The sequence below is a fragment of the Crocuta crocuta genome, unplaced genomic scaffold (assembly GCF_008692635.1).
Source record: "Crocuta crocuta isolate KB4526 unplaced genomic scaffold, BGI_CrCroc_1.0 scaffold457, whole genome shotgun sequence".
Lineage (NCBI taxonomy): Eukaryota > Metazoa > Chordata > Mammalia > Carnivora > Hyaenidae > Crocuta > Crocuta crocuta.
The window spans coordinates 5,978,099-6,004,900 of NW_027531318.1; the positions used below are offsets into that span (position 1 = coordinate 5,978,099).

The 26,802-nt window shown below is 43.4% G+C and overlaps 1 long non-coding RNA gene across 2 annotated transcripts in view; it reads right to left on the reverse strand.

Annotated features, from left to right (window-relative positions):
* Nucleotides 1-4,921: 4,921 nt before the first annotated feature.
* Nucleotides 4,922-26,802, reverse strand: part of LOC144238045 (uncharacterized) — a 51,806-nt gene continuing 29,925 nt past the window's right edge. For both annotated transcript variants that reach the window (XR_013336990.1, XR_013336989.1), the window contains exon 3: nt 4,922-5,274. This is a non-coding gene — a long non-coding RNA (uncharacterized LOC144238045). The remainder of the gene's footprint in view (nt 5,275-26,802) is intronic.

A 26,802-nucleotide genomic window follows, 5' to 3' on the forward strand; every position in this document is an offset into this window, starting at 1 on the left:
TGGTGTGCTGTGCCTGCTGGGCTGTGAAGGACCAGTCAGTGATGTCATGGTGGCCTTGGCCATGAGATGAGGACAGAGTGGGGGTGGGGCACCTATGGATACATCACAGATGACTCAGTCAGAAGACACTTTGTACTGTGAAAATCTCTGAAATTCATGGAACAAAGGTCATTTACAATTGAATGGGGGCTACTGCTGATTTGCAGGCTGAAGGAGAAATTCTGGAAAGAAAGGAATGGCCAAAGCCAACTAGGGCTCTTAGGAGCCACGGACTTGTTTGCAATGTTAAAGGAAAGGAGCATGCAGACGAATGTCTAGGTTTTGAAAATAGAGTTGATAAACTATATCATTGCTTTTTTTTTAATTTAAAAACATAAGCTTTTAGGGCACCTGGGTGGCTTAGTCCGTTAAGTGTCGGACTTCAGCTCAGGTCATGATTTCACAGTTAGTGGGTTTGAGCCCAGTGTCAGGCTCTGTGCTGATAGCTCAGATCCTGGAGCCTGCTTCAGATTGTATGTCTCCCTCTCTCTCTGCGCCTCCCCCCAACTCACACTCTGTCTCTGTCTCTCTCAAAAATAAATACACCCTAAAAAATATTTTAAAAATAAGCTTTTGATTTTAAGAGTTTTAGATTTCCAGAAAAGTTGCAAAGACAGTACACAGCTCCATATCTCCACATCCAGTTTACCTAATTGTCAACAACTGTTACAATTAATGAACAGTATTGTTACATCATTAACTAAAGGCTATTTTATATTCATATTTCTTTAGTTTTTACCTAATGTCCTCTTTCTGTTCCAGGATCCCATCCAAGATAGCAAATCACATTTAGTAGTCCTGTCTACTTAGACTTCTCCTGACTGGGATCATTTTTCAGACTTTCTTTGTTTTTGATGCTCTTGACAGTTTTGAGGAATACAGGTCAAGTATTTTAAAGAGTGTTCTTCTATTTGAATTTGCCTGCTGTTTTTCTTGTGATTAGACTAGGGTTATGGGTTTTAGGGGAAGACCACAGAGGTAAAGTGCCGTTCTCATCACATCATACCAAGGGCACATACCATCAACACGATTTATGTTGATGTTGCCCTTGACCACCGGGCTGAGGTCATGTTTATCAGAACTCTCCACTGTAAAGTTACTCTTGTCTACTCTCCCTCCCACACTGTACTCTTGCAAGGAGGCCACACGCACAACCCCCACTTAACAGATGGGAGTTATGCTCTACCTCCTCCAGAAGGGAGGATCTACATAAACTACTGGGGAATTTTTCTGCTTGGAAGATGTGTCTATTCTCTTCCATCTAAACAATGTATTCAACCATTAATTTTATCAGAATGGACTCGTGGATATTTATTTTATACTTTGTACAAATGTGTAAATAACACCATGCTATTTATTGTGCTGTTCCAATTATCCCAGCTTTAATCATGAGGGAGACCTTTCATTTGGTTCCGGTGTCTCTTGATGGGCCTCCACTGCTGTGTGTGTGTGTGTGTGTGTGTGTGTGTGTGTGCAATTTTTGTTAGTTTGGGAGATATTATTTTTGTTTTGTTTTGTTTTTTGAGCTCATCCTTGGTTTTTAGTGCTACAAAATGCTCTAGGCTCATCTCGTGTATTTCCTATCCCTGTCCTTTAAAGAAACAGTCATTCTTCTGAAAAACTCTGTCCCCTTCTGTCAGAGGATGGTATGAGAAACTATTGCCAGATCTTGGTTGGCTGAGCTTGCTATTGCCATGGAGTCCTTCCTTCTAGACCCTCCCAGCAAATGGAGCAAAGATATACATGTGTGCAGGTAGCCTTCTGTATCAAAATTGAGATAAACTTGAGTTCATGCTGATGTTTCCACATCTAATCCAGTACTACATGGAGTATTCTAGCCTCTTCTACTTGTCCATAACCTTACAATCCAACAGTGAGAAACGTGGCTCCTGCCATCTGCCATACATTGAGTTCACTATTCAATTCCAGTTTACGTATCTAGTGGTTTTAGAATTCTGAACACATATCCCCATGGAAGTAACTTTACCAACCAGAGAACAATGACTATGAGCAGTTCCTTTTGTCTTTGGTCTTATGGTCTCCACTCATTTCCAAAGTGACATGATCTACACCTTTTCTCCCCACCTCTCCAGTGGCGATACGACTGTATTCCAAACTGGGATCCTGTAGCCTCCTGAATGATTTTTTAAAATTTGCTTACATTAAAGTTAACTCTGTGCCATGAAGTTCTATGGGTTTTGACAATGCATAGTGTAATGTATCCACCATTATAGAGTAGCTTCACCATTCTAAAAAGCCAAAACATGGAAGTGTCCACTAATAGACAAATGAATAAAAAAGCTGTACAATGGAATATTATTCAGCCCTAAAAAATGGACAAGACATGGACAGAGCTTGAGGGCATTATGCTATAAATGAAATAAGTCAGACAGATAAAGACAAATACCATATGATCCCACTTATATGCAGAATCCAACACAAACAGACTCATAGAAGAAAAGACCAGCTCTTGTGGTTACCAAAAGTGAGAGGAAAGGGAATCAGGAGAAGGTGGCCAAAAGACACAAATATCCAGCTGTAATATGAATCAGCACTAAGGGTGAAATGTACAACATGACTGTAGCCAACGCTGCTGTGTGGTGTACCGGAAAGTTGTTGAGATCGTAAGTGTTCTCATCACAAGGACAGTGTGTGTGTGTGTGTGTGTGTGTGTGTATAGCCACATATACATATAAAATAGCATCTATAAGAGATGATGGATGTTAGCTAAACTTATTGTGATGATCATTCCACTATATGTATTAGTCAGAGCACTGTTCTGTACACTCTAAATTTATACAATGTAGTTTGTTAATTATAGCTCAATAAAACTGGAAGAAAATATCTGTATGAGGTACAGAATATTGTATTCCATGTGCTGCCATTTGCATTAAAAATCAAAAGAGGGAGCAAGAAAAAAATTCCCTATGCTTCACCTATCGGCCCCCTCCTGTATTTAGGTGGGCTTTTCCATTTTCAAGTGAGCAGATATTTTATATACACACCATGTTTCGATATATATGTAATGTAGTCTTTAATTGTTTACATAATGTAGTAATAGTAAATAAAAGCCTTTTAAAAAACATACTACTATCAGGGGAGCCTGGGGGGCTTAGTCAGTTCAGTGTCTGACTCTTGATTTTGGCTCAGGTCACGATCTCATGGTTTGTGGGTTCAAGCCCCGTGTCAGGCTCTGTGCTGACAGCATGGAGCCTACTTGGGATTCTCTCTCTCTTCCTCTATCTCTGCCTCTCCCCTGCTCATGCTCTCTGTCTCTCCCAAAATAAATAAATAAACATTTCATAACTAAAATAAAAATAAAAACTGAAAGCACTACTATCATAAAATACTTACTTTGTACTATGCCTTCTGTAACGTATTACATACAATATGTCAAAAAGATTTTTTTTTTTAGATCATTAAGCATTTTCAGAGTAGAGAAAACTTAATTCCAGAAGTTTCACTACTCTTGAAGAGGTCAGAGCTTGGCCGTGGCCAGAAAAGCATCAACACTGTGGCAAGTGGCAGAACCAGTGTTTGGTCGTGGATCTAATTTTCTCTGTACCAAGTGGCCTTTCAGAATGTTCATAAATCTGGAGGCTTTAAAACTTAGAAAGGACCTTCTTTTTGCCCTGCAACCAACTTTCTCGCCCCACCTCATTTTTTAAGCCTAAATTATGTTTGGTTACAAACTCAACATTTTACAACAAAGGCATTACCATGCCCACTCTGTAGCCGAGATCAAAGCAAAATGCAAAGGATAATTTATCTACCCCTTGCTTGTAGTCAATTGCTATTTTTCATTGACTACAGCTTTATGATCTCCAGAGTGAATCTCATGGAGGTAAAACTTTTATGACTTACATTAATTTCAGTGTCCTCGGCTGTCATGTTCCTCAACTTGCTGTCAAGGCACAGAAGTATATTTTTAGGGTATTTCTAAGGGAAGCAGAGTGAGGGCTTATCAGACAAAATTTACAGCAAGACTTCCTGAGAAGCTAAAACAGGTGGATTCTGCTACGCACACCCACACACACACACATGCACAGATGCATGGCCTCATACATAAGCAGGATAGGAGATATTTCTTTGGGAAAGGACACACATTAAATGAGCATCCTTTTGTATGTATATTATTATGACTCCCAGGGCTGAGTTTCCTCTTTGGGAGTCACTTTAGGCTCCATTGGGCATGGCACAGGGTAAAGCTCCACATGTTTGTAGGGAAGGAAACCAGAAGGCAAGAAGGGGGAAGATGAGTAAGAAAGGAGGAAAGGTTCACCTGGGTGGCTCAGTCAGTTAAGTATCCATCTCTTGATTTTGGCTCAGGTCATGATCTCATAGTTTGTTAGTTTGAACCCCAAGCTGGGCTCTGAACTGACAGCACAGAGCCTGCTTGGGATTCTCTCTCCCTCTCTCCTTGCTCTTCCCTGTCTTGCTCTCTCAAAATAAATAATAAATGAACTTTAAAAATGAAGAAGAAAGGAGGAAAGGAGGTGTAAAGGTGTTAGGAAAGGAAGAAGGAAGACAAAATGAGAGACAGGGAGAGAGGAAGGATATTTCTCAGGTACTTACATTTCAGGTAGTGGGCCAGCTGTTTTACCTATAATTTCTCACTTATTTCTCATGGTAACATGACTAAGAAGATGACAAAAGTAACATCAGTGAGGCAAAAAGGTGGAGCAGGGGCAGGGAAATGATGGAGAAAATCAGGAAAAAAAAATTTCCCTTAAGAAGCCAGAAGAAAGATCTTTGTCAAGTGATAAACCATTTCTCACAATGTGACTTTTTTTAATATATAAAACTCATTCAAATTTTCTGCCTCTAACATATCTTCTACTGATCATAAATCATAAATGTGTAACGTTATTATTGTATTATTAGTCATTAACCCTGAACATACTCAGTGCCCTGGGCTCTTCTGCCTTCATGGGCTCTTCCTCCATTAAAAAAAATTATATTTTATGACTGTTAGTATAAAGATGAATATATAATATTATCTATTGAAACATCTTTTTTGACCTAAAAGTTCATTTTTTTTCTTCTGGTTTTAAAAGAAAGTAAGACAGGTCACCTGGATGGCTCAGTTAGTTAAGGTTCCAACTTCAACTCAGGTCATGATCTTGCAGTTCATGGATTTGAGCCCTGTCGGGCTCTGTGTTGATAGCTGAGTCTGGAGACCACTTCGGATTTTGTGTCTCCTCTCTCTGCCCCTCCTCTGCTCACACTCTCTCTCTAAAAAATAAATAAACATTAAAAAAACATTTTTAAAAGAAAATAAGATATTATTATGACTCCCTGAAAGTATTATGGGGCATCAGCACTGTCCCCACTGCACCGAATGAGTAACTTACCCCTGAGGATACCCTCTGTCAACTACTGAGATACTTCACCCATGTCACCACGTGGTTCCAGAGCTCTGATTCCTGGGGTGCAGGGTCAAAGCTGTGTGAGACCAGGGTGTGATGTTGTGTTGCTAGGTGGCTGCCAGTAACTGAATTCAATTGATCTACATTCACAAGCTCTTTTCTTAAGTATTGGCTAAAATTAGTGCCCATTGATCTCACAAGGTTTACAAAACCAGCCCTTGTGTGACAGCAAGAGGTGGAGTTTACTTAGAAAGACAAGTTCTGCACAGAGGTTGGTTTGGCCGGCTCCATCCTGTGCACACTCTGCCTGAAGAAGCAACTGGCCAGAGCAGAGCAAAGTAACCTCAAGAAGATAAGGTATCAGGAGCAGAGACTTGTCATTCTTTCTTCCGTGAAGATTCTAAGGGCACAGGCATTTAAACAAAACAAACAGAAAGATAAAGTAAGATAAGTATAAACACATTCTGAAGACTTCCCTTTTCTTCTTGAGAATTAAACACTGTTTCCAGAGTCTTTCACAATTTTTAGAATTAGTTATTATGACAGTCTTCGGAACAAAACAAGGCATTTGTTTACCAAATTGATCTATCAATAAAATACAGTATTTACTTTTTTGAAAATCACATCCCTAGAGAAGTTCACATAGAAACCTTAGAATGCATTATTATTTTTTTTAGAATGCATTATTTTGGGGAGCACCTAATGGTGCAGTTGGTTAAGTGTCTGACTCTAGATCTCAGCTTAGGTCATGATCTCACAATTGGTGAGTTCAAGCCTCACATAGGGCTCTGCACTGATAGCATGGAGACTGCTTGGGATTCTCTCTCCTTCTCTCTGCTCCACCCTCCACCCCCCACCCTGCTTGTTCTCTCTCGCTCTCTCTCTCTCTCTCTTTCTCTCAAATTAAATAAACTTAAAAAAATTTTTTTAAAGAATGCATTATCATAATACTTGTGATCATCAGAATTATTTAGATGTGTTGATTGGTAGTTGGTTCACTTGTTTGTTGTTTATCTTCCACTATTGGAATTTAATCTCCATGAGAGCAGACACCAATAGCTTTTGTTCACTGCTGAATTTCCAGTGTTGAGAATCATTCCTAGTATATGTTTGTTGAATGAATGAGTGAATGAATTCAAAGTTCCCTCTGAATCCCTCTGAATTCATTGACATTGAATTTAGAGACCATTGGAAACAGATTTCTGAATATTGCTGGGAAGTCACAAGTAACTGATCATAGGGTGTTAGAGCCAGAGATTCTGGACTGTCATCTGACCCCACTCACTAATCTAACATATAAAGAAATATGGTGGCCCAGAGAGGTAAGAGCTACCCACAGCAGAACCGCTCAGAGGTTCAGAGGGCTCCAGCTGTGTCCAATTCCTGAGGCAGGCCTCAAACCACAGTTTTAAAATAAAGGCACATGAAAATCCAACAGAGTACCAACCAAGTCATCTTCTCTAAGATAAATAGCAGTCTACTCTCACGCAGCTGATATTAATCAAGGCAAGACCATCTGAACATCAAAAACAAACAAGAGTTTCTCTTTTTCGAGCTTTCAGCCCAAGCCAGAGCTCTTGCTCATTCCTGCCCTTGGCTCCCTGCTATCCCTTGCTCAAGACTGGTAACAATAAAAAGAGCTAAAACTTACTAGGAATTTACAATGTCTTGAGCATTATATTAAGTGTTTTACACTCTTTATCTCCAGGAGGGAGTTAGTGTTAACCACATTTTATAGAAAGACATTAGATAATTTGCCTGAGTTCACACAGCCTAATAATAATGGAGCTGGGGTACCATCTCAGGCTGTCTGGTAACCACGATTTGGATCAAAAGATTCCTTTTTAACTTAATTTTTTGAATAGATAGAATATTCACTGTGTTCAAAATTCAAAAACTATAAATAGATTTACTTAAAAAAAAACCTCCAAACTCCCTTCTACTCATGACATGGCTTCCCAGTTTCCCCTCCCATAGACAATGTAATCAGCTTCTTAAGGATCCTTGTAGACATGTTTTGTGCACTTCCAAGTCAACAGAGGGTGTGTGTGTGTGCATGCATATGTATGTTGAACATACACAAAAGTAGGCAAAATTCTATAATGCAAACCTCACATTCCCATCACCTTGCTTCAAGTAATATCAACGCAAGAACAATCTTGTTTTAACCACATCCACTCATCCCCTCCCACACATCATAGCATTTCATCCATAAATATTTCTGCATGTATATCTAAAAGAAGGCTATTAGAAGATTACCATAATATAATAATCACACCTAAAAGTTAACACAAACTCCTTAGTATTATAAAATATCCGATCAGTATTCAAATGTCCAATTGCTTCATAAATGCCTTAATTTTTAAGAAATGTGTTTATTTGAATTTGTGGAGAGGCCTTTTAAGTCTCTTTTAATCTACAGATTCTCCCTCTACTTTCCTTCTTTTATACTCCTTGCAAATTTACTTGTTGAAGAGATCATTTGTTCTATAGAATTTCCAGCAGTCTGTATTATGGAAAAGGGGAAATTCCTTTTTATGGTAGCATAGAATTCATTCTTTGTTCTTTTTCATGTAACCGACTTCCTTAATCTATTCAATAAATACTTATTGAGTGCCTAACACTTTCCTACATACTAGAAATAGAATGGTAGCCAAAGCAAACACACACACAAAGAAAACATTCCCCCTCTTCATGGCGCTTACCTTCTAGCGGATTACAAATAAGAAAACATATACAAACCTAGATTATTGTGTTTATCAGGAGAATAGACCAGGGAAAAGGGGAGAGGCTATGTGAGGAGAACCACAGTTGGAAATAAATAGTGCAAGTGAGGAAAGCCTCACCCAGACAATGGCATCTGAGCACATTCTGAAAGCAGGTGAGAAGCCAGGGCCTGAGGCTGTCTGGGGAAGGGGCATTTTAAGCAGAGAGGCAGCAAATGCACAGCTGTATACACAGTAGAGAAACAAGCCCTTTAGCCTATGAGCTGCAAATATTTTTTGCTCAGTTTACCTTTTCTCTTTTGCTTTTGATATGGTCATTCTTACCATTTACAACATATTGACTTTTAGAAATGTGGTCCCACTTAAATCTTCTCTTCCATGGCTTCCTGGGCTTTGTGTCGGAGTTAGAAAAAGCTCGGATTTTTTAGTCATTAGGCTATTTCAGTAGCCAATATGGCAGAGAATTTACTTGCTCACATCATATGTCCAGGGCAGACCAGCTCAGTCTCCTATCACTCAGGGACCCAAGCTTCAGACACATCCATGAGCATTGTCAGGAGAAGGACTCATGGCAAATTGCACACCAGCCCTTAAAGGCTCTGCTCACATTTCACTGGACAGAGCAAGTCCCACGGTCAGCCTGAGCTCCAGGAGGCAGAGCGGTGCCACTCCAGGTGTGCCCACAAGAAGGGAGCAAATGCCAATAGCCATGATGCCACACACTCCACCTCCCTTGCTTGAATGAAGGTGAAGAACTGCCTTTTGATCAACCCCAATTCTATGACTTCCCCTAACACATTCACAAGCAAACTAACACAATATAGACATACTAGATCTGTCCTACTGGTCTGTGTGGTCAGTTTGAGTATCTGTAGGGAGAGATATTTAGACAGGTAGGACTCACTAGCAAAGTTTCCTGGTCCCCACTTTTCTCCAGCATAAGGAGGTTCTATCCTTCTCACCTCGGGTGCCAGGATGACCCCTGATGCCCACTGGCTATGTTAGCCTTTTTGGGCAAAACATCTGGAACAGATGCATATATTAATGCTGGTCACTTTCAGATAAAAACAAACAGTCTGTATCCTATGGACCCAGAGAAAGGTGCTGTTTGTTTGGACAGTGGATTTTTTGCAGATTTAGTGAAGCCAATGGATCTTGGAACTTTCAACATAAACAATGAGAAAACTAAAATAAACCCTTATGGAGCAGAAGAGATAGGAACATTTTCTTCAGCATGAATCATGGGCTAATTATTGTTCCTAAAAATGTAAGCTAAATTAATTTATGTTCAGTCAGCAGTGAGAGAACAGGAGGGACCCAGTACCTGCCTTGTGTTCAAATATAGAATATTTGGAGACAGGAGTGGTGTTCAATTTTTCTGCTTGCTAGAATACAACCTCTCTCAAGCTACCTCAAGGAATGGGAGCTTCTTTTGAGGATATACATGAGCAATGAGATCAAGAGGGACCTCATGGGAACCTAGGACTGGAAACCAGTGTGCACCCAGACTTTGATGGGAATGAAATCACATCTAAAGTGTCACCAGGATCTCGGCAGCAGGAGGAATGGGGTTCTACTTAAAAGAACTTCCAGGACAGACTGGGACTCCAAGAGTTAGTGCTGGTGCCTTGCTGGGACAGGTAACAGTGGGAATCTCCTTCATATCCTGCCAATCTAGTGCTAAGAGCTCATGATGTGTGGCAGCAAAGGAGTTAATCTAAGTGCCGGTTGTCTTTGAGAATCTGGGCCATATGCCCACTGCAGGGATAGGGACTGTAAGGGTAGAGACATTAGATGGCTACTTCTCACCTTACTACAACACTATCACATAAAAAAAGACCAACCTCAGTTTTGGATTAGCCAGTTTCAAGAAGAGGAGAAGATAATCATGAAGGAACTGTGGCAGATTGCATTACTGTACTTATTCCAAATATTTGCTGTCTCTGCCTACTAGATGCACCCCCAGAGGACCCCTCCCTGGGACCCCACCTGGTAGAAGCACCATGCCCTCCTGGTGGGAGTTCCTTCATCTAGTGGAATCTATACCTTGTCTGAACAGATGTTTTAAGGGTCATTGCATGGTTCTGCCATTGCTTTGTTCCCTCTGTCATAGGACTAAGATAGAGGCTCCTCCTTTGGCCTGCATTCCAGAACAAAGAATACAGAGTGAAAGTCAACACACTGCCAGTATGTATATGAGCAAGAAATAAACATTTGATGTTGTAAGGCACTGGGATTTTGGAAGTCACTTATTATTGCACATAATTTAGCTTAAGCTGATGGGCACAGATATCAGGACCAGAAATGTGTGCTGATCTAGTAAAAGCCCCAAAATACATAGCTCATTGCCTGAAACAAGTTGTTGCCTATAATAAGAAAAAATATGGACCAAATGAACTTGTGGCTTTAGGTAAGGGGAGGAGACCCAAAACATCGGTACCATGGGTTTGCTTTTATTGCCTGCATTTGACAAGGGACTACAAGAAAGAGATACACTCCCAAAAGATTTCCATCGGAAAACAGAATCAAAATGTGGGAATCCAGGTGTCTTGAAGCCAACAGAACTGGGATAAAGAGGTGATAAGGTATGGAGAGCTGGGTGAAAGCTGTTTCAGAAGTTGTTCATCTCCAAAGCCCTCATTCACTCTCTGCCCCTGTGACACTACTTCCTTGCTTCTCTGGAGAGAGTGCAACAGAAGGCCATGGAGCTGAACGACATCAGTCACAGCTGTGGGTATAGGTACAGTATGCGTAATGAATACTTAATGAAGAGATATCTTCCATTCAGCCCCCTGAACATGGGTGGCCAGACTCTTCCTCTGCAGCCAGGGGATTAAGAGACTCTCTATGGAAACTCTTGCAGCCCAAGAGGAAAGTTCTTAAGATATTGATGCCAGGGGTTTCCCGACAAATGGTCTACCTAGGTCACATGATAGTGTGAAAATCAACAAGTCCCAGTCATGAACACCGAGCTTCTAATCAGCCTTTAATTCCTCAACTCAAATCGCACAGGCCATTGATACACACACACACACACACACACACACACACACACACACACACTCTTAATACCTTCAGAGCAACAGAGAAGATTTGCATCTATGACACAAAAATGTGGCTTTTTTAAAATAAAGATCATTTACACATTCAGAGATCACAAAAGAGATCTTGGAAATTCAAAATACAATTGTAGAAACAACCATACCAAACTTGATGGAATATCCCAGAAAGTAGTCAAAATCACAAAAAGATGAAAATAGATAGTGAAATAATAAAATCAGAGGAACTGCCCAGGTGGTTCAATATTGAGATTTAGCAGATGTTCCAGAAAAAAAAAGTGGTGAGGAAATCATCAGTGAAATGATTCAAGAACATTCTCAGGATGGAAGGACATGCATGGTCAAATTGTGAGAGCCCATTGAGATTCATACCAAAACATGTCATGTAAAATTTCCAGTTTCAGGGATCATTAGAAGAGCCTACAAGTTTCCAGAGAGAGAAAATCAGGTCACACAAAGGATGTACTCACAGGTTTAGAATTTTAAGAAAGAAATTAGAAGCCAGGAGATATTCTAAAGAAAAGTGATATTGGACCCATATCGTATAGCCAGCAAAACTATTGGGTATGATGGTAAAATAAAGACATCCTATGACATGCTAATCTTCAAAAAATTTATCTCCTATATATGGTTTTCAGGAAGCATTCCACTGAAATGAGAGAATAAACCAAGAAAAAAGCATCATGAGATATATGAAAAATCTAACAAGAAGAGAGGCAAAGGGCATCCCTAAGATGCTGACAGGAGGCCTCAGGATGAAGAGACAGAGGCAACTCAGTCCAGATGGAAGCAGGGTGACTCCAGAGATGTGCCAATGGGGTCATTGGAACATCCCTACTACCATCTTGTTAAACCAACTGAGGTCCAGTTGATCTTATTTGACTTATTCTGTCCACATACTGACGAAGTTCCTTCTTTCTCCTCTATCACCTATGGCTTGGACCAGCTGAGGTTCCTCATCTCACCCCCACAGAAATGTGCTCCTCTGACAGACTCTTGAGAGCTGGAGGTACATTGTGGTGAGTTTAGACCCAGGAAGTACTGAACAGCTTATCTGCCCTACCACATCACTGCTGTGACCCTAAACCCATCCCACACCAGATGCTGCAAAGTGTAGGCCCTCATATCCCAGGTTTCATCATGGCCTTGCTACCCAATTCTCTAGAGGGGGCTCTTTCTACACATTCTGGGAATCTAAACTTGGGGAATCTAAATCCAGAGATTCCGTTGAACATATTTTCTCCTGGGAATCAAGGGGCAGCTTTATTTTTTGATTCCAGTTAAATTTGTGTTTGCTGTCAAAACTGCATCTTGATTCCTCTAGGGAACACATAGGAGTTGTAAATCTATAAAGAAAAGCAAAGAAATCATTAACACCAAAGTTTGCAGAGGGATTAGCTCAGGGTAGAGGAAAGGGGCTGTCAATGAAAAGGGGAGGGAGGAAGGTTTTGAAGATATTGACATAATCCTGAGTCTGAGAGGACACTATGCAGGGTCTCATTTTATTCTTTTCTGATTGTACATGAATGTTTTATATTCTATTATGTATGAAACATTTCTCAAAAAAATTATTCTTCTAATTAAAAAAAGAGCCAAATAGCAGTGAGTGACATAAACAAGAAAAAAATACAGAAGCTCCGTGGGCAGATGGGGAGTGATCTCAAGAGTATTTTGTCAGGTGAAGGGAACAGGGGAAGGGTACACTGAGTTATGATTCAGTGACTGAGCAAAGATGTCAGAAAGAAGATACACTCACATAAGCACCTTTGTCCGTATGTCTATAACACCTCCCCAGAAGGACCAATTAATGACAGTGATCAGTGAACTGAAAACCGGGGCCTGGGCACAGGAACAAAGACTCCTCACCTTCTGCCCTTCCATGGTTTTGAATTTTGAAGCACTTTAAAGTTTGACTTGTTCAAAGAACTTTGCTGTTCATAAAGAGAAGTCTGACAGAATAAAACCAAATGTTATTGAAGATGTGGAAGCATATACTGCTGGCAGGAGGGCAAATCAGGAAGCCTTGAAAAGCAATTTGGAAATACCTTATAAATTTGGGTCAGCAACAGCACTCACAGACAAACTGTTTTCATATATGTCCAGGAAACATATCCAGGAATGTTTAGAATGGCATTGAATATAATGATCAAAAAGGCAAGGAAAGAAGGAAGGAAGAAGGAAGGGGAGGGAGGGAGGAAGGAAGGAAGGAAGAAGGGAGAGAAAGAAAGAGGGAGAGAGAGAAAGGGAAAGAGAAAACAAAAAGGAGAAAGAAAGGAACGACGCAGTCTAAAAGCTCCCCAAGAGGAAAATGTATTGAAAGAAAGTCCAATTGATCCATACAATCTGATAGTCCAAAGACTCTCATAAGGCAGTAGAAATGAATCAGCACAGATAAAAGTCACAAAATGTGGAAAGAAAGCAGGTAACAAAAGGAAATACACTACATGCTACTACTTATGTGATGTTCTGCCTATCTAGGTGTGCAGCAAAGTCTGATGTGGTTGGGTTCCATCCATGACAAAGATGAAATCCAGATAGTGGTACTTTGGGGACAAGAGCAGGAAATCAGCTATGGGAAAGCTAGTTAGGGGCTTCATCTGTGCTAGCCATGCTATATTTCTGAGACTGGATGGTGGGCACATTATATTACTCACCCTAACTTCTTGATTATCCGTTCTACAGTTGACCCTTAAACAACATGGGTTTGAACTACATGGGCCCACTTATACATGGATATTTTGGTACATACAGTACTATAAGTATATTTTCTCTTCCTAACAATTTTCTTAAATTCTCTAGCTTAGTTTATGGTGAGAAAACAGTATCTCATACATAAAACATACAAAAAGTATATGTTAACCAACTGTTTATCAACAAGGCTTCTGGTCAGCAGGAGGTTTGGTGGTTAAGGTTTTTGGGAGAATCAAAAGTTACGCTAGGATTTTCGACTGCATGGAGGGTTAGTGCCCCTAACCTCTACATTTTCAGGGGCCAACTGTACGTCATATAGGTAAATAAAAATTTCCACCAAAATCATCTGGAATACAGCATCTCACTCAATATCAATTAGATTATAATAAGAAAGGTTAACAGAAAAGAGATTCCAACAAGTCTGACCTTGTGGCCATCTATCACCTCACATTCCATCTCAGGGAGTATTTTTATTATGTTGCGTCTAGCCAGATGCACTTGGACAGAAAAAAAATGTAGGAATAAAAATGTCCTCGAGTTTTATGATTAAACCATCAGATGTTTAGGGTTGTGAGAAATATTACCAGTTACATCTGAACCTCTTATTTTAATATGAAAAATTGGGGCCCAGTGAGGTAAGAGACCTGCCCAAAGGCAATCACACAGAGAAAGTCTATGATGGAACCACAGCCCAGGTCTCCTGGCCCGTGGCCTGGTGCTCTGTTCGGAACACCATATTCTTATCAGGAAAGGAGCAGCGACTTCCCAAGAAGGCGGGCAGTTCCTGAACCAAAACATCAGCCAGGCTCCAGATTGGACACCACTCCAGTGAGCCTCTGCCTGGGAAACCGTGAGAACAGGATTTCCTAGATGGAACTAAGCAAGCAGCAGAACATATGAATCAGACTTGAGAACAGTTAGTCTCCCAGAGGACTGATGTGGTTAATCGCCCTTTGGGTCCACCCATCATTGAGGGTGTAAGGCTCTAAGAATCCAGGGAGAGGCAGGAAGAGTCCAGCCCCATCTCACTTCTGAGCCCTCACCAGCACAGTGCAAGGCATGGCACTCAGAGGCAGTGGCATTAGAAGCCATCTCACTTAGCAGATTCCAAGGTTCTTAGGAGCTTTGTGCCAGAAAAGCCAATGAAGACCAAATATAGTTACCCTTGAACAACTCAGGTTTGAACTACATGTATCTACTTATAGAATCAGGGGTTCCTTTGATAAGTCTAATATGGTACTATAAACGTATTTTCTCTTCCCTATGATTTTCTTAATAACACTTTCTTTTCTCTAGCTTACTTTATGGCAAGAATTCAGTATATAGTGAAACATAAAAGATGTGTAAATAGACTGTTCATGTTACTGGGAAGGCCAATAGTAGGCTATTAGGTGTCAAGTTTTAGGGGAGTCAAGGTTCTATGTGGATGTGGATTTTCAACTGCACAGGGTGTTGGCACCCAACCTCCACATTTTCAAGGGTCAAGTGTATATATTCTTCATGATAAATCATGATGTCACAGGTAGGATTGGGATCCCTGGGCTACACATCCCTTCTGGCCCTTTATTTCCCTTTCCCAGTCTTCCTCACAAACAAATTCAGACTTCCTGAGCCACTTCCTGCCAAGTTCTCCCTGAAGCTTGGTGTTCTCTGGAGTATGGATTTTCAGTCACCCAAAAACTCCGTAATGGATGATGTCTCTGCCCACAGGCTGGACTTCCTGAACTGGGGGTGTGTGAAATTAAACTAGGTTCCGGTTAGATTTTAACAAGAGAGGGCAGGGAACTCTACCCAAGATGGTCTGCCAAGCGAAATCATCAGTGCTTCACAGAAAGGAATGTCATGTGTGTGCAAATCCTCCACTACCGTGGCCCTTCCTGCACATGCTCACTCTTTAGAAGGAAACAGCCCCCACCATCGGGTGGCTCTGGAGACCCATACTCACTTGGCCTTGTCTTCTAGCATTTTTGGAGCAATCTTGCAAATCTGCCCACCCCAGCTGCCTGCCTATCTGCTTCCCCAAGTGCTGAGTCAACTGCTTTGCTGGTTGCAGCTGGCTGTTCCTTCCCCCCTTCAGGCCCTCCCCCACTCTCCCCACCACTTCCCACCAGCTTCCCAACCCCCCAGTTTCCTCCAGGTACTTCCCATCCACTGGAGCCCAAGCTTCACTGTTCTGTTGCCTGGGTGAGGAAGGTTTTTCCTCCTCTGTGTGATATTCCCCAGCAGGGCCCAGCTGTGTGCTTACATGCATCATCCATCCATGGGCTCACAGCTCCTGCTTCAGGAGGACACAGCCATGAGCCCACAGCAAGCTGGACTTGAGGCAAACAAATGGCACGCTAAACACGCACCTCTTGCTCACAGTACCATTTACCATCCCCTTGTGTTGCTCTGAGTCAAAGTTGTCTGCCAAGCTTCTCCATCCCTGAAGATGAGTTTTTTCTCAAGAGATGTCTCAATCACACATTTAAAAGTAAGTTTGGGGAAGCCTTGCCTTACAGGTCATCCCGGAACAGGTCTAAGCCTCCATGTGGGCTCAAGCTGAACCCAGCACAGGTGCACACCGAGCAAGGGCCATGGTGAGCACATGCTCTACACGTGGCCCTTGTAGCCTGTAGGCTGGGGTGGGGGGGGTTCTCCAAGCAGCAGACAATTGTGCTGATGTGTGGGGTCGGGACTGAGGTCAGGCACATTCTACCAGTGCCTAGAGGAGCTGGGTGTTTGCCACTTCTGCGCAGAGTGGCCAGCATGTCCACAGCACTGGCAGCCTCCAATGACCAAGTCACCCATGCACCTAATGAGTGAGCAGCCTGTGGGTGTGCACTCTGCAGCCCTGGGGCAAAGGGACTGGTTGGATCACCACAGGGACCTTTGCACAACACAGAATTGTCCTGAGGGCCTGGGGCTCTGGGTAGGGCTTTGGTGGTAAAGTGTTTTGTTGACTATCATGGGAAGCAGCAAGCCCTTCTGCCTTTTTTGGAGACAGAGAAATAGGGTTTATGTTCTTGAGAAAGATATGGTAGAGAATATGGTTCTTGTTACATTACACGGAGGCAGATGAGTACAAGGGTCAGGCCTGGGTCTCTGTGGCTGAGGCTTTAGTACTAATTTCCTCCAGAGGGGCAGCTGCCTAATGCACGCACTTCCTGAGAATCTGACCCTGCAAGAAAGACTCTCTCTTGTGAATGAGAGACCTAGAGAGTCCAGTCTGTCTCCTCCCTTGGCTTCTTTTCTTCTCTTTTAATCTCAACCCACCCTAAAAGCCACCCACCCCTACTGTTTCTGATTTCCTTCGTCCCAGTCATTCCAGCCGTCCAGACTGGCCTGGTTGAGGCCGTGCTTCGCACACTCATCTCCAGAGAGCAGGGTGGGGGAATCCAGCATCTCAGCCCCTATCCATGCCAGGGCTGCCCAGAAGGCAGACAGATCAGAGCCACCCCAGCCTGGCGTCTCCCCTCACACGTCGGGGGACGCATTCACCATCTGCTTTCAATGAAGTGTGTGTTTCAGTACATATTATGGAAACAGAAACGGAAAAACCATCGGGGTTCCTCCTGCAAAAACAATCATTATCCACTGAAATGAGCTCTTAGGAACTTCCGGGTGGAGAACACATCGCTATTAATGAAGAGGAATTCAGACAGGAATTCTGGCAGGGCTGGATTGATAGAGGGAAGAAATGGAATGTGTGTCCTCGCCCAGCAGTGAGGGGGAGAGCGCCTTAGCAGAGCACATGCAATGTTCAGGCCAAGGCTGTGCAATCTGACACCACTTCCAGCCCTGGTCTCTCTCTGAGTCAAGAATGTGGGCTTGCAGAGCCACAGCGCCGGGGCGGTGGACGAAATTACCAGAGGGACACCAGCACTCAGCCAAGGGTGAGTTTCATAGCAAAGGCTGGAAATGCCACCTGTTGGGAGGGCCACAGTGCACTAGACAGGGGCCTGGCCTGCCCGGAAAGTGCTGGCCATCACAGTGGGCCGCAGGCCAGGGCTTCTAGAAGGAACTTCCCCCTCCTTTCAGTCCACATGCTGAGGAGCTGCTGTGTGTAAGACACAAGCCTCCACAAATCTACAGTTTGGCAAGTGAGAAAAGGAAGCATCCAGGACAGTGCCTGTGAGTGCAAGGCGCTCAGTAAGGATTGGGATGATCAGGGAGGAGGGAATGACAGACGGGTCTGGACATTGTCTTTAGTCTTTTCTCCCACCGTGAGAAGAGCCAGCACTGCCCTTTCCAGGGAGTGGTGCAGATCTGCATACCTTATGCTATTTGTGCATGTTCGTGTGTGAATCGAAAGCCCACCTTCTCTCCTTGCTCACTGATGCCTGAAATTCCACACGTAATTCTACACTTAAAGACCTATTATCTTCTTCCCTCTTAAGATACCATTATCTTGGAGAGAATAACACTTCAAGCTTCATCAATAATTGGCCACAGAGGAGAAATTAGTTCATCAGACTCTTCTCAAGAGAAGGTCTTAATGGGAGAAAAAGGGGAAGAAAATGAGAACACTCAGTACTCAAATAGGAGCAGAGCATGGGAGAAAATGGACACAGAGATTTACTCAGCTCCTGGGGGTTCTGGGAGTGAGTGGGTCCCCTCCTTCCTGCCATCGGGGGAGAGGGGATGAGCACACTTCCAGGGACCACACATTCCCTGTCAGGGTTTCTCAGGGAAAAGTCTCTCCTGGGAGGGAGGTGGTTTTCTAGATCTGAGTTCCCAGTAGTCTGGTTGGCTTTGACTCCCAGCCCCCACTTCCCAACTACTATTCTGTATTTTCTATCAGTTGATATTCAACGTGTCTAATACATTAGTATTCTGAAAACACTGTGACATAATTTCTAATGGGTCTTCCTAACACCGTGGACCCATGGTCATTTTCACATGTTGGTAAAAACAAACAAGTGAGGCACAGCCATAAGTCTGAGAACATAGAACCTGAAACCCTAGCCCCAGCCTCAGCCTCCTGAGCAACAGTGAAGGGTGCACAGCACACACACGCACACACACACACACACACACACACGTGCTCACGTGCACACACACTCTCACCTCTATCATATCTCAAAACCCAGCGCGCAGTAAGAAGTCACTTTCAGCTTGGGAATGAGTACCCCGATACAACACTGTAGCAACAGTGACTATTGTGTGAGACTGTGTGGCTTACAAGACAGATGGCCATCAAGGTCCATCTGACTCCAAGGTCAGCTACAGTACACACTGTCTTGGTGTTGAGTGTACAATCAGCTTAACAATGACGTTACAAGAAAGGTCTCTTTAATTTTTCCCTAGCTGGGCAAAGGTACTGGTGGCTGTGAAAATGTCACTCTTCCTCTCCACTGTGGAGGAATAAGCATTTCTTGTCCTCCCAATGGGAAGGCTATTTATTTATTTGGCTCTCTGGACAGTTCACCAACAGTACCAGAGTGGTAAGCTTAAGTAAACCAGAGCAGGGTGTCCCACCAAGGTCTTTCCTGAGCTCAGAGCCATGACATAAACCCTGTGGCAGGAGGGCCAGGGTTCTGAGAATCCACTTTGCCACACACAGATCCCAAACCAATATAGTGGAAAATAAGAGGTACTGCAAACCAAATAGTGGGCTCAAACAGGTCACCAACTTGAGGCATCAAAGCTCCACTGGATTTGTTATAACAAGTTAATTAAGAAGTTATTCATCACACTGGTGCGCCTGGGTGGCTCAGTCAGTTAAGCGTCCGACTTTGCCTCAGGTCATGGTCTCCTGGATTGTGAGTTTGAGCCCTGCTCTGTGCTGACAGCCAGCTCAGAGCCTGGAGCCTGTTTCAGATTCTGTGTCTCCCTCTCTCTCTGACCCTCCCCTGCTCACGCTGTTTCTCTCCCTCTCTCAAAAATAAATAAAACATTTAAAATAAAAGAAGTTACTCATCACACGTTGCTCACTTTTCAGTCTATACTACTGACTACCTGCTTTGGAATTTACTGATATTTTGTGGTCTGTGTACTAGATTTGTAAACAGAGACTATTCTTTCTAATTTTTAAAAATTATTTATTTTAAGAGAGACACACACAGAGTGCAAGCAGGGGAGGGGCAGAAAGAGAGGGAGACACAGAATCTGAAGCAGGCTCAGGGTCTGAGCTGTCAGCAAAGAGCCCGATGCAGGGCTTGAACCCATTAACTGAGAGATCACGACCTGACCCAAAGTCAGATGCTTAACTGACTGAGCCATCCAGGTGCCCCTATTCTTTCTAATTTTTAACATACATTCCCATATAGTGCATTAAAAATACTGAGTACTCATTAGGCCATCTGGATATGATAATGTTAGGTGGGCAGGAGGATTGTGCGATTTGTCCAAAACTATATGTAATTTTAAGAATTTAAAAGACAAGACTATCTCTTTGCTAAAGGTGCCTTCTCATCTTTGGAGGTACATGTAACTAATTCAGACCTCTGGAAACTGTCTAGTAATTCTGGATCAACTGGAATGAAGAGTCAGCCAGAGCTAATTAAGCCTAGCTCCATACTATGAATTTGATGGGTTACTAATGTGGTTTGAAGTAACAGGGCAAAGTTATTTTACTTTGGTTCGGTTATCTGGTCATCCATTGCTTAGTGACCACCAATTAGGACCACCCTGCCCCTATCCCCAAGAAGTAACGTACGTACAATAATATGAATAGCTAAGATTTAGATAGGGATTCCCCGTGCCAAACATTGTTCTAAGCACTTTGCATGTGTTAAGTCATTTACTCCTTAAAACAACTCCGTGAGGTAAATTCTATTATTATCTCCATTGGGCAGATATGGAAATGGGAACACATAGAGGTAAGCCATTTTCCCCAAGTCCTCCATGGTTAACTAGACCATCTACAGACACAGCCCCTGTCTCATCTTCCATATCGGGAATTGCCAACCATGATTATTAATTACCTGGACAATTAGCAGAGCTGATTCCCCGTGGCTGGATGTGTGCTGCCACCATTGGGGGAAGAATCACACTCCAGCTGGATCACTGAGGAACTCAGGCACTGAGGCTTGGGAAAGAGAATGTGAAGCACAAGGAGCAAGTGGCAAAGAGGGTGGGCCTCCGTCCACCTTCCTCCCAGCAGTGAGTGGCCTGGTGGGCAACAGGCCAGGTTGAGGGGCAGAGCACGCCTCGTGTATGGACTGCAGAGTATGAAGCTGAGGCACAGGGCCAGCGCTCAGAGTCCAAGGGCCAAGGTGAAATGAAATGTCAGGCTGGCCGTCTGGCTGGGTCACCTGCCTGAAAAGATGAGATGGGACAGAGGAATGCAGGTGTAAGTCAGCCAGCTGGATGCAAGGACTCTAGAGTAGAGGCGGGACCTGGGAGAGACAGGGACAGGTACAGGGCAATCCCAGGGCCACCAAACTGCCTCTCCTGGGAAACCTGCAGGCCAATGTGTCTCCAGGGTGGAAGCAGGGGACACTGTGTCCTTCCTTTCATCCCTGGCTTGGCCAAATGCACTACTGAAGCTGGGATATGGTCTCGTTACTAGTGTGTTCCAGGACTTGACTGCGACAGGAATCCCAGAACGCTCCATACACACTGGGATTCAGGGAAGCATGATGCACAGTCATAGGAAGAAAGCCTTTGAAATCACTTTATTCTGGGCTCAGACTTCAGCTTGGCTGTGTCCTTGGGCAAATTAATAACCTTCCTCTAAGCTTCAGTCTCCTGGCTATAAAATGGGAATAACAAAATACATAAGTCAGTGGGTTAATGTAGTCATTAAATGGGATAATAGGTGCAGGGTGGTTTGTATGCGATCAGTGTGCAATAGCTGAGCTCTCTTACTGCTGCTATGATCAGTGTTGATAGAAGTGATTGACAGGAGGTGCCCAGGAGGCTCTATTTCCTCCCCTTACATGGGCATAGCCCTTCCAAAGGATCACCTCTTTTCCTTTCCCCTCAGAACCCTTTAGTAGGGGCTTAAAGAATGACAGTGTGACTGGGTGAAAGGAGGCCCTTGGTTGATGCCCCCGCCACCTCTCATCTCAGTTCCTGCCCTGGCCAGAGGAGTCACAGTGGCTACCTGGATCCAAACAACCCTTTAAGTGTCCAGCCCTTGATTTCAGCTTAGATCATGATCTCACGGTTCGTGGGATCAAGGCCTACATTGGACTCCATGCTTGGGATCCTCTCTCTCTCTGCCCCTCCTCGGCTCTCAAAATAAATAAATAAGCATTCAAATAGTCCTAATAAAAATATGCCATCTTTGATCTCTCAGACTGTTTTCTTAATCCCAGGGAACTGATGAGGAGTCAGACTTCAAGAGGGAAGGACTGCCAGTCCAGAGCTGTGTCTCGAGTCTTGCTGGTCCCTCGAATGCCCCTATTAGCTGCAGTCGCCATTGGGTGAGATTCCAGTCTCTCTGCATGGCGCTGCTCAAGCTTCCAGCTTTTAAACTTTGAGGTCAAAATCTGCGTTTATGTGTTTGGACAAAGCTCTCATCATCTTGAATAGATGTCCTATCTCCAGGTTTACGCTTGGATGTGGGTCCCACAATCACCAACTGACACCTGGAAACCGAGTGGAAAAACCGCCTCACCCCAGACACTGTAGCCTCTTCCCTGGAGGGCTTTCCATCCATCAGGGAACATCGCTGATGCCTGGGAGGACTGGGCGCTGGGCCCACAGCTCGCACCTCCCCCTGCCCAGCCAGGCATGAATGACTTCAGGATACAGCCGTTAACAAAGGAAAATATGAAGGGAGCCTGATTTTCCCAGCTGCCTAAGAGGGGAAAGGAAGCTGGGCTCGGTGAATCATACAATGGCATCAAAACAATTCAAGGAACTGTCCAAAGGAAGTGACCAGAATAGCCCGGCAGATCGGTGCAGACTGGGGGAGCAAAGAAAATGGAAGCCAGTAACTCTGCAGTACAAGGAGAGGGGCACTAGAACAAGACAAGAAAGTTTCCCCATAGTGGGGGAAACTGCCCCTTAGAAATAGTTACTGAAATGAAATCTGCTGATTCATAGGAGTAGGAGGGAGAGGCGGGTAGAAAGGGCAGAGGTGGAGGCTGTGGAGCTGGAGGCCGGCCGCCCAAGCTTTGTGTCCATCTCTCCCCACCCAGAGCTCAGCGGGTGATGTGGGTGACTTGCCAATGGGACGAGTCCCGCTAAAGAAATCAGCAAGTGTCACAAGCCATGTGTGCTGTCTCTGCTGCCAGAGGCAAAGGTCCAGCATGTGCCAGCACACTACTGCGTGGAGAGGCCGGTTAGGGACCCAGTTGGGCAGGTAGGGGGATGCCAGTGGGTTTAGGCTCGATGCTGACACAGGGAAAGAGGAGCCTGTGGCCCAGGCTGTGTGGCCCCCAGTGGGGAGGACCATGTTTGCAGAGAAATTTGAAAAGAGATGCTAACTAACTCCTGAGGTCTTTTCTCCCTCTCTCTGCTCTAAGTCAATTCTGAAAATCTCTCTCAAGGAGAAGGAGGTTTAAAGTTTTCAAGACCCAGCTAACTAAACACGGAGCCCAGGAGAGGATAAACAGTCCTCTGCTATCATACTCATTATCCTTGGCTTCAAAGGACTCCAGTGTGTTTACAAAAAGAACACGAGAGTTCTCTATGTTTATTTTAAAGTATGGACTTTACTAAACAGTCTTAAAAAAAAAAAACCCAAATAACACACAGGGGGAAACAACCTTCTTTCTTTGTTTTATGCATCAGTCAAAACATAACACTCCCCTTGGCTTTGGCTTAAATGAGTTTGGTTTCTTCACAAAAGTTCACCGTTTATAAAATACATACACTTTATTGACTTTGATCTCCCCACTGGCGCAGCTTGAGGCTGGTTCAAAGTTCTATAGAGTTAAACACAACCACATGTCACGGGGCAGCTCACACGCACCGTTTGCCAGTGTCCGCAAAGACAACATCAGGACTGGAAACGGTCGAGGGGTGGGCGGGGCCAAGGCTAAGGGTGTGCACTTCACCCTGAGGAGACCTCGACCCAATGCTCTCTCCTTCTGCCTTGCTCCTACTTAGCCAGAACTTGCGCCTGGAGATGAGCTGGGCAGACACGCCTCAGGACCACAAAGCCTCTCGGAGGCTGGAGGAATGCCAGCTGAGCCAGCTCACATCCACGTTAATCTAATCTCCCCTGACGTGGGATGCTTTGATGAGAATGCAAATCATGGGAGATTAAAAAAATAAGTAAATAGAAACACACACCCCTTAGTTACAAGGAGCCAGAAGGATGGGCATTTTAAAACCACGTGTGTATAGGTAGGTAGGTGGGTAGATGATAGAGTTAGATAGACAGGTAGACAGACAGAAGTTGATTCATAGCTAGGTCTGGTTCCATTTTTCCTGACAGAAAATTCGCTTTCCTACATCCTTTTTGGGAGATGCTGGAGCTGACTACCTCAGCTGATGTCCCCCTCTTCCACACAGGCAGAGCCCTAGTTAGTTTCCAGCATCCACCTCTCCTCCTTCAGACTTAGGGTTAAAGCAGATTGCATGAACCCCATCATGGTGATGCCACTCCCCTTCCTGGGATCTGGATTGCTGTTTGGTAGGAGAACAGTTCTAGTCCATGAGGTATGATGGATGGTTAGCTTGGACACTATTAGCAAAGGCTTTTCTTTGGGAAATAAAGAGACATAAGAAAAGAAAACTCCCTTTTCTGACCCCAGGGTATCTGACTGAAAATGGCAGAGCAGGACAATGGGAAGAGCCAAGGTTTCTGATGATGTGGTTAAATCACTGAATTAATCAACTGCTAAAGTGACCTAATTCTGGACATCCTGTTATAAAATAAATTTCCTTATTATTTGAGTAATTTTTATAATAATAAATTAAAGTATAATTAACATACCATATACCAACTAAAAGTGCACCATTCAATGGTTTTTAATATGTTCACAGAGTTGTACAACCATTGCCATAAATCATTGTTAGAACATTTTCACCATCTCCAACAGAAACCCCACATACCTTTCAGCTATCACTTCCCCAATCCTCGCATTCACCCCAGCCTCAACCAACCATTATTTTCTATCTTTATGGAATCGCCTCTTGTGGACATTTCCGTTGAATGGGATCATACAATAAATTGGTCTTTTTTGGCAGGATTTTTTCACTTAGCATAATGTTTTTAGGCTTCATCCATATTGCAATAGATATAAGGACTCCATTCCTCCCTATAGCTGAATAATATTCTGTCAAATGGACACACCACCATTAATCATTTGATGCATATGTTGGTAGTTTCCACCTGCTGACTATTATGGATGATACTGCTATGAATGTTCATGTAGAGGCTTTCATTTGGTCATATTTTTTCATTTCTTTTCTATATATATCTAGAAATGGAATGCTGGGTTACTTACGTAATTGCAAGTTGGCTTGTCTGTTACTTGCAGCAAAACCATCCTAATTGATATATTTTAACATAAATAACACAGAGAGAGCCCTTGGTTTCTACATACACTCAGGATGCCAGTCTTTGGCCGTTCTCTCTCCTTGAAGTTACCAGGAAGAGGATGCCAAGTTCAAGAGTGCTGGAATATTTTGCATCTGACTTATCTTCCTGAAAAGTCATTTATTTTTTCTGATTTTTGCATATCATCCACTCCAGGGCTCCAAAATTTCAGAAAACAACAATGGGCCCCACAGTCTCCTAATCAGGATGGACTAGGGTAACCCTCTCATAGCAACCTGCCTGGTCCTGTTACAGTCACATTTTGCTGGGTTCTTTTGAGTATAAGAAATTTTGGCAGCTTCAAGAGTGTATTCTAAAGTACCAATGATTCCAAAAGGGGTCATTCCTTTGTACCTCTCTCCATAAGCTTTCGTATGTTATTTACATTTATAAGAAGAAAGTACAGGGGCACCTGGGTGGCTCATTCGGTTATGTCCAACTCTTGATTTCAGCTCAGGCCATGATCTTATGGTGGTGAGATGGAGCCCCACATTGGCCTCAGCGTGGAGCATGGAATTCTCTTCTCTCCTTCTCTCTCTGCCCTTCCCCCCTCATTCTCTCTCTCTCCCTCTCTCTCTCTCTCTCTCAATAAATAAACTTTTAAATAAGTACAGATTTGGAAGGGAGGAGATATTGGGATTCTGGAGGCCCAGGATGAAGGGACAGGGCCAAAGAAAAAGGAGAGAAGAGACAAAGGCAAGCTTTGTCATTTTAGAGTCCTGCTGAGGGGGGCCTGGGTGGCTCAGTCGGTTAAGCATCCAACTTCAGCTCAGGTCATGATCTCACAGTTCATGGGTTCGAGCCCTGCATTGAGCTCTCTGCTGACAGCTCAGATTTTGGAGCCTGCTTCAGATTCTGTGTCTCCTTCTCTCTCTGCCCTACCCCCACTTGTGCTCTATCTCTGTCTCTCAAAATAAATAAATAAACGTTAAAAAATTAGAATTCTGCTGAAACCTCTCTGACCTCACTTAGGAGTTCTTCATGAAAATCATCTTGCTTGCCATTCTTGTTAATTAATTAGTAATGTGGGGGGCTTGGGGGGCTTGATCGGTTAAGCATCTGACTTTGGCTTAGGTCATGATCTCACTGTTTGTGAGTTCAAGACCCCCATTGGGTGAGCATGAGCCCTGCTTTGGGTGAGCCCTGCTAGACTCCTCTATCTCTCTCTCTCTGCCCCTTGTCCACTTGTGCCCTCTCTCTAAAAAATTTTATATAAAAATAATAATAATTAATTAGGATATGTTAGGTGGATAGGTAGGTAGGTAGATAGATAGATAGATAGATAGATAGATAGATAGATAGATAGATAGATAAAGACAGCCATGACTGGTATAGTGGTATAGAGAGTTGTAAGAGTAAAGTCCTGTTAGGAAAACAGAGGATTTAATAATACAGGGAATTGATTACACAGGTGTTGGAAGGCTGAAAGAAGAAAATGGAGATACTAGAATAACCCAGAAATTAATAACTGCAGAAGCAGTCTAGGGGAATAA